This window comes from Drosophila arizonae, chromosome X, assembly GCF_054131065.1.
Source record: "Drosophila arizonae isolate 15081-1271.41 chromosome X, UAZ_ARI_1.0, whole genome shotgun sequence".
Classification (NCBI taxonomy): Eukaryota; Metazoa; Arthropoda; class Insecta; order Diptera; family Drosophilidae; genus Drosophila; species Drosophila arizonae.
The window spans coordinates 18920405-18930179 of record NC_142927.1 but is presented as its reverse complement, the minus strand read 5'-3'; positions in this window follow the sequence as shown (position 1 = coordinate 18930179).

The following is a 9775-nucleotide window of genomic DNA, read 5'->3' as shown; positions in this document are numbered from 1 at the left end:
TTGAACGCGTCGATTTCCGAAGATATAAGAGCTAGAGACTTGAATTTTTTTTTAAAATGACCGTTTATACAGCGCGGACGTCGAGTTTGCTTTTAAAATTCGATAAATCATCCCGTTATGTTTTTATCGAGTAAAAACATTCAAGTTCAAATCAGATGCCACTATAGCTAATTCTGAATGATTTTTCTTTTTTTTAAATTTCTCAAATATTCAATATAATATGTAGATCATATGCTGAAAGTTTCATTAAATTCCGTTCAGTCAAAAATTAATAAAAAAAAATCAAATATTTGGCCAATTAACAAACGCACGTGCAGCAGCTACAACAAAAACATTCGTTGAATTACATCAGCTGTTAGTTTCATTTAGTTTTGGTAGATGGCGCAGCAGCAGTGAATCTATTTGAGTTTTGCCAGCGCCACTAGCAGGAGTGGGGTGGCCTAGTGTGTTAGCTGCATGACGCTCGATCGAGAGGTCTCGGTTCGAATCCCGATCGATGCAACTGATGTTAATTTTTTTTAATTGTTTCAAAATATTTTTATATTTTCATAAATGAGTTTTCTATTTAATTTATATTTTTAAATACACCGAAATTGAAATTTTAACTATACTTTATGTGCGTTTTTAATAGTTTGGTTATTCTAGCAGATTCTTAGAATCACATCAGCAGCTAGTTTCGTTTAGTTTTGGTAGATGGCGCTGCAGCAGTGAATCTATTTGAGTTTTGCCAGCGCCACTAGCAGGAGTGAGGTGGCCTAGTGTGTTAGCTGCATGACGCTCGATCGAGAGTTCCCGGTTCGAATCCCGATCGATGCAACTGATGTTAATTTTTTTTTAATTGTTTCAAAATATTTTTATATTTTATTAAATGAGTTTGGTATTTTATTTATATTTTTAAATACATCGAAATTGAAATTTCAGCCATACTAAATGAGCATTTTTATTTGTTGGGTTCAGGGTAGTATCTAGTCGAGCACTCTCGACTAGAATTTTCTTACTTGTTATTGCATCCAGTTCAGTTAAATTTTCACTGGAAATTGCACGTTTTGAGCCACTGTTTCGTTAGGCGAATACTAAAGTGTTTCGTATGCCTCGAGTGTGCTAAGTGTTTGCGCAGTGCTGTTGGCGTTTTCCTTCTGGCTGCAAATGGTTTTCCAAATTCCAGGTGCTGCTGAGCCCAAGTGGTTATCTTGGCCAGGGCTTTGCACGTTGGCTCTCTCAATAGGACGGCGGGCGGCTTTGACTGCAACGTGCTTTATCGCAGAGACGCTAATTAATCTGTGACGCCTTCAACTCCATTGTTGCGGCTGCTGCATCTTCGTGCAGGTCGAACTGATGGTATGGCCCCCGCCCCCCTCGCCGCCTCCAGCTGCTGCTGCCTTTTTGCAGTGCTGTAAACATTTTTAACACGTTTTTGCGAAACGGAAATTCTTCTAATATTTTTACATAATTTTATGTGCGACTACAACAAAAGGCGGAGGCAACGACAGCGACGATGACGACGACGACGACGACGACGACGGCCGCAATGACAATTAACAAAATAAACAAAATGTAGCAAAAAAAAAATGCGAGTGAGTGAGTGACTGAGTGAGTTGTAGGCTGTGGGCTATCTGCCACTTGAACGAGTGAAGGGACCGAGTGGGGTGTAGGCTGTGGGCTGTGGGCTGTGGGGTGTGGAGTGTGGGGTGAAGGGACGCAGGGTTCGGCGCTCGCATCAGGGGTTGACATTTGCTGGACGGGGGGTCGGGGTCTCAGCTCGACTCTTGCCGTGGCACACAAACAGCGCACTTTAATGTGCGGTCAACAGTCAGGCAACGTCTAAATTTGAAATGTCAGCATTGTCAACGGCAATTTAGTCGCAACGCGGTGACAACACCACCAACAACAACAACAACAACAGCAACAGCAATCAGAATGAGTAGTTTTTTTTTTTTTTAAGCATCGTCGTTTGAATACACTTCAATCACTAAAATGCATATGCAAATAAGTATAGGGACGACCTGACTGAGTCTGGCTGGGGAACAATGATAAAAGTTTGTAATATAGACTAGAGCTAACGATTAGTTGTCCCACATTGATTTAGAGCTAATTACCGTTAACTTATACGTGCATGTTATAGACGTACCATACACATAGGGATTGCATCAACAGACATGTCATAAGCATACTATATGCATACATTGTTGCATTGATGCGATATACATAGTATACACAATTTTGCTTATACAAATAAAGTGTCTATATAGTACATACTATTTAGATTTGAATACTATCTGTACAAATATGTACATACATACATCACATCATAATATGCATACATCATATAAAGATAGCAACAATGTTTGCCTTATACTTATGACATGTCCACATGCTAGTAAATAATACTAATAATAATAATATTATATAAGTATATACTGGGCTGTTCATATTCGACAGGCCCATCTGGCCACCCTACTCGATTGCCCATAATTGAAGGGCCCGTGTTTTGTTTTTTAAATCAAAGAAAAACACATTACATGTTGACATTAATAATAATTTTTTTTTTTTTTTTTTTTTTTTTGGATATTGTTCAATTAGATTTGTTGACATAACTTTTCAATATGATATCTCTCAATTGGCAGATATAAATTTACATAACTCTTAACTATAAACATATTAGATATGTACATATGCATATATCAATATTAGAATACTTTATATATTTATAATAGATATTACATTCATATATAAAACTAACTTTGAAGATCAACAAATGCCACTCTTGAAAATTTCATACATTTGAAGAAGCAAACTATGCGAGCTGAGAATAATTGGGGCAGTCTTACATAGCGAGTACGATTTCCACTAGTTTTTCTGATTATGCCATTAAATAAATCTTTATTCCCCTTCAGATGTGCCACACCCCAAGTAGGCGTGGATATATGTATATGCATGTTTTGTTGATTCACAGAGTGAGTCAATAACAACACAACCATTTTTGTTGGGGGTTTATAGCTGGTATATTATATCTGAGTATAGATTTCTTCCCGAACATCTACACAATTTCATGCTTGCACACATACATACTTACATACATACCTACATGCATACATACTTACATAAATACATACATACATACTTACATACATACCTACATACATACATCCATACATACATACATACTTACATGCATACATGCACACATACTTACATACATATGTACATGCAAACATGCATATTACATACATACATTCACGGGTAAATAGGTACTTCTGCTACAGTTAATTAATAAATTCTTTTGTTGCTATGTAAAGAAACCTCACAGAAAACCAATGTACCCTTTCATTGCTATGTAAAGAGCATGCTTAAGCAAACTAAAACAACCTACCACATTTGTTCTCCATGCACATCAATGGTGTTGCAGCTGCATAGATAAAGCGAAGATACCCCATTGTGTAGAGCATCTGAAAAGCTGCAACATATTGCACAATGTTGTTGATGCTAACAGTTGCTTGTTGCTTTTTTGTTTGCTGTTTGCCGTTTGCTGTTTGCTGTCTACTGCTTGCCGTTTGCTGTTGTTGGCTTTGTTGTTGTTGTTGTTGTTGTTTTTTTTTTTGTTTTTTTTTTGTTGACAACATTTACACTTGTACACAAATAATGCATAATACATAAAAATAATTGCGAAAAGCTTTCAAATGCTTTGTTTAAATGTTTTGCTCGTCGGATTTGGGCACATGCTGAGGCCTTCGCGACAGCACGAAAATGCGGCATGTGGCATGCGGCATGCGGCATACGACATACGGAACATGGCATGCGCCGTGCAGCATGCGTCATACGGTGTGATGCATGTGGCATAAAGCATGGGCATGACTTCGCTTAATTCACACACCGAGTGTCTACACCTCTTGGCAGCAATGGGCGGCCGCCCAATTGGACCCGAGCGCCCGGTGAAGGGTCGACCCGGCAGCAACGTGTTGTGCAATCAACTGACTAAGCACTATCTCATTGCTATTATCTAATTTTATCTTCTTTGTATTTGGCCAAGGTCTCCGGTCAGCTAATGGCCATCAAAAATCTGTTTTGCTTTATTGAAGATTCTATAAGCACTTAAGATAAAAGCAAAGCTTAATGCAAACGACCTTGTGCAGATGCGCCTCATGCTAGCACTGATACTTTGCACCTGAATGGCAGATTTATTAAGCATGTGCACACCTCTGAGGTGACTAGAGACTATTATTACTTACAAAGGTATATTGTGCGTATTATCTATCAGCAATCATGCAACGCATAGATGGGCAACATCTAGCAGAAACCCTTTCAGCACATACAAGTTGTCCGTTGGGTTCCACTCAACTTGGTAGTTGTTGGCACTACACATGGTGGGAGGTTCCACTCAACTTCGTATGTACTCAGGTCCTCATAGGCTCGATTCAGCTTCGATAGAATAAATTGTGGGAGCTCAACATCAGTGAACTGCGCGCTCTCAACTGAAATGGGCGATTCTTTAATGAAGTCTTACGCTCCTAGTCGTTCAAATATAAAGAGATGTCCATATTCAAGGGACTCTATGTATATACTTTGACGAAGACGGACACAATACGCCGTAGAGGTTCAAGGCGGTCACTTGAAGCTATCATATTTAAAAAGTAAAGTCAATAAATCTCCTTGAATCAAATATTAATATAATAAATTTATTATTATTATTCAATAATTCATAAAAAATTTGTGATTTTCATTGATTAAAAAAAAATCCATCGGTCAACCTTGTAGAGTTGCCAGATGGGTTCGTCTAATATGCAGGGCTGCATTAATTTTTTTGTAAATTTATTCATATTGGACGAATTATTCTTTCCCAGAAGTTATTCCAGCTGATATTGATATTGATAATGATATGATGAGGACTACGATGGAAAGGTTATTAGGCTCACAGATCTTAGACCTTCTGGTTTAGGTATTGGATGTAGCAAATTTCGATATCTTTACATCTAATTCCTGAACGGTCTTGATAAGTCTCCACATAGAACTCTTAACTAAACCAGGAGGCTATACTCCTTTCCTTACTTAAATTATTTCTAAATTATGCTCGCATTCTTCTTCTTTCTCTCCAGCCATTCACTATCATCGCACACACGCCAACTATCGACAGCCTCATAGCCATCGGTATGGTTAAGTATCGATAGACTTATATCTATTGGTAATTAACCACGATGCTATTCCCTATTACCTCTTATTTGACTAATATGAACTAATATGAACTAATAATATAAATGGAAGCAGGATTATTTTACAAATTACATACTTCTATACTTCTACATTTTACCGAAATATTTATGAAAGATTTTACCATATTTAATATGTGAGTAGGACACGAAAGCTTAATAAAATACTTTTTTGCATACTTCCATTACATTTCGAAATCCGATTTCAGTTAATAATGAACTCTTGATCATCTTTAATCAATATCGAATATGTAAATATTTCACAATTTATTAAACCTACAACAAAAGCCAACAACAGGAAAAAATACAAAATAAACGAACGAAAAGTAAATGAAAATTTGCATTGTGCAAATGCATTTGACGCAATTAAAATGTGTGCAAATACTTTTGACAACTGATATGCATGGGCTCAGTGCTATAATTGCTGTTATATGAACCGCTGTATTGTAAAATTCATATTATTTGTTTTGTTTTGTTTGCTGTTGTTGTTTTGCTTTTTCTTTTTTAGTCTTCGCCGCCAGCTGAATGGAAGAATAATTCCCTGTCTGCAGTGAAATGTGTAAACAGACCTTTGACATAATTAAATATGTATAAAAATACATTTGGAGTTTGTATTATTATTATTCTTTTTTTACTCTACGTGTGGTAAGCCTCGCTTGTTGTAATTTCTATATATTTTATAATATTTAAAATTGGTTTTCCATTTAATTATAATGAAATTCGATTTAGCTTAGGGTCAGATTGCGTCCAGTGCATAAATCTGACCTAAAGCTAAAATCCATTCGGCTTGAAAAGTTGATCCACAGGATGGAATAAGCTTTATACATTCATACAACTGACAGATTATTATTATTATTTTGTTTTTGTATATATGTTATAAATATAAATAATAAAAAAAAAAATCAACGGTTTTAGCCAACATACACCTAATTATGCGATATGTCGATATTTGTAAAAAAAATACTTATGAGTAGACTGATAGACAGACTGATGATAGACTGTAGAGATGAGAGTCGCTAATCAAAAGACAGTATTTGTAAGAGATTTATATATACGAAATAGAGGAATGGGATACTTAATGAGAATACATATACATGTACATGTGTCCCTGTATATGTAAATTTATAAATGAGTTAATCGGCTTTGAGTCAGTTTTCTCACCTACCATAGCATAGCTTATATATACTATAGCACACAGTCGCTCCCAGTAACGAGTTCTTTTCTTCTCAAATTTCTATTCGCTTCTCTTCGTCCACTTACAATCATAAGGACCCTGTTCATAAATAGCTTGCTCAGCAGCACTCGGAACCGCGCTCTTTGTTTCCCACTCACTCTCTGCCTATCTGTCTCTCTCTCTCCCTCTGCGGCCTGGGTGTGAGAAGATTCTCTACTCTGGAATCCCGAGAAAGCACTACGTTCAGCTTCAGCCTTGATCTCACTCACTCACACTCAAATAGAGAAGCGTGCAGCTTAGATCTAAACTCACTCGGGTTACACCTGCACAACAATTCTATATAAGCTCCTCACTAGAATTACTGAAATGTTGGGAAACAATTATAAAAAATTTAAAAATAGAAAACAGAATCTGCTGTCGTTTTATATTAGCTCTTGAGCCAGTTGCTTAAATCTGAAGTTACTCTAAATTTAATATTAATTGTAATTGCTAAGAAATCAAATAAATATTAGCAATACGACAAGTTAATATATATACCAATTTTGCTCGTCTTTACTAGAACAATTCAAAGTTAAGAATTCATATCTGTCTACATATACATATACAATAATATATGTACGTGTATGTAGCTCAGCAAATCTGCCAACATTTCTGTCATTTGTGCTTAAAGTCCACAAAGTGTTTAAGTTGCATTCGAATGTATTCATTCGCCGTATGAGCAGCTCCATTGCTATTCAAGATGTCGCGCACAGAACAGACGCCAGAACAAGGCAGAGCATGAAAGTGGCACACACACTCACACACACACACACACTCTCACACTCCTATACACACTCTACTCAAAAGGAGAGCAACAAATGTTGCCAACGCGAATTAGTGACACATTTTCGAATTCGATATAAATGTTTTTATGGGTTACTCCAGCTAGAGCTCGCCAGGCGAGGAGGCGTGGCTGACTGTGTGCGATAGGGCGTTGGGCGTTGGGCGCTGGGTCGTCTTCTTCGTCGGCAGCCTGGTAGCTACATTGATAGTAATTGCATGCAGCATGCACAATTGCAGCCGCTTGCAGCTTACTAAAAACGAGACGCGTAATAAATCCATAATCCGAGGCGACAATTTGAATCATTGCGCTGTAAATGCATGGCGAATGGGCGTGTGGGCGTGTGGGCGGGCGCCACTCGCTCCACTAGCAACTACAATCCCTGCCGAGTGGAGGTCTGGAGGTCTTCGTGGGTCGAGCCAAGCGTTTGACAGGCAACGGCAGCGTTGTCGCAGCTGCAGCAGCTCCAGCAGCTCCAGCAGCTCCTCGCAGATCGCAGTTTGCAGTTTGCAGTTGCCAGTTGCCAGTTGCCAGCTCGTATCCAAAAGACAAGACAGTCGCAGCTGCAGTCCCAGTTGTAGACGCCGCTGTTGCCCCTTTCTTTTTGTTTTATTGCATTTCACTTTACTGGCTTTTAGTTTTCATTCTTATGCCCTGTGCAGTTGGGCAGTCGGGTATGCTGTGTCGTGTGACAGGATGTTATCAGTTTGATAATCACAAAAAAAAAAAAAAAAATTTCCTTAGTCCAGGTTGAGTGTGGAAATAGTTCCATAGTAAAAAATTGAAATGGACTTGTGACAGTCTTCGGATGTCCTCAAGTCGGGCCCTGCCCATCGCTTGTTATTGTTGGTTTTGCTGCCTTGACGCCAAATTCATTTGGGCCCCTCCCTCCGAATCGGCTCCTCCTTAGCCTTGCCAGTTGCTGCTGTCAGGCATGTGAAAATTGCATTTTATGCTGCTGCTGCTCCGCTTCCAACGCATCCCAAACCATTCGCTGTCTGCTGCTGATGCTGTTGCTGCTGCTTAGCAGACAGGTCCTTGTGCTGTATGTTTGCCTTTGCCTTGGCAGTTAAAATAATCATAATAAAAACAAAATCCAGCGCACGACTGCGGCGCAGACGAGACGAAGACGTAGAATAGCATTGAGCCTTAGCTGGGGAATGAGCGTGGCCAGAACAAGGGAAAGCGCATTAAAGAAACAGCAGCTAAAGCAGCAGCAGCAGCAGCAGTAGCAGCAGCAGAAGCAATAACAACAACAACAACAGAAAAGACAGTAATAGAAGCAACAACAATGAATGTCAACATTTGTGCAGTGCACTTTGGCAAGAGAACGGAAGCTGGGAATCAGGACATGGGCTTTGACTTGGACATGAACAGGAGAGACGTGAATGCCTCACGTCGGCTTAGTTATCTTGATCAGGGCAATGCAATCCATTTAATTTGCCCTTAATGAAGTTTGTAAAAGAAGCGCAATAGCAACAGCAGCAACAGCAGGAGCAGGAGCAGCAACAGCAGGAGCAGGAGCAGCAGCAACAGCAGGAGCAGGAGCAGCAACAGCAGCAACAGCAGGAGCAGGAGCAGCAGCAGGAGCAGCAGCAGGAGCAGGAGCAGGAACTTCACTAATCAGTGGACTTTTTGGGGCTCATCCAATCTGAGAGCTGACGCCGTTCGATTTATACGCCCGACCTTTTCAATTGGCAGCGGATTTTCATGTTGCGGTTGGTTGGCAGCCAAACTGGCGGGACCCGCTGCCAGGATCTGATGTTAATTTGCAAATGGCTCGGTTTGCGGCCCGATAAAATGCATATCGCCTCCACAGCAGCAGCGCTTAAGCCAGGTCAGCCAGCAGTGGCCAGTTCTAGTTATGATTGTTAGTAGCGACTAACAAAAACAAAATTCTGAAACTATATTGTGAAACTAAATTGCGAGAGTTAAGCTTCACAAAAACTATATATTTTTATCATTATTCCACTATCATTTAAAGCATTTTCGAGTATCCTGTTAGTTTTTTAGAGAAATTGAATACGACTTATTTTCTCTTTTAGCCCACGATCTGCTCTAAATTACCTCAATAAAGCTCTCTAGAGTCGGCTCGACTAGGGAATAGCAGGACAGACGAATAGGACTGAATCCCCTCAGTATGAAATATATATACATTATGGGATCTGCCACGCCCTTTTCTAGAACCTACATTCGATTTCAGAAAACAATTATACTCTGATTTCCCACATTCACTCTCTCTCTCGCTTTTGTATCTCTCTCTTTCTATATATCTCTCTCTCTCCCTCCTTTTATGTACCTCTATTTTTCTATCTATTTCTCTCTGTATATCTGCCTCTCTCGCTGTCTTTCTCTCTCTCTATCTCTCCCTCCCTCTCTGTCTCTGTCTGATTGGACATGAAGTGTGTATTGCATTCCATTCTCTAGTATTATAAGGCTTTCTATTCTATTCATCTCATAGAAATTTCAAATGATTTTACATTTTATTTATTATTTTTAACGACCTTTCAACCTTTACACTTTGACTTAATCAATTTATTTTATTTTATTTTATTTTAGTTTATTTCTAAAAAATGTTTT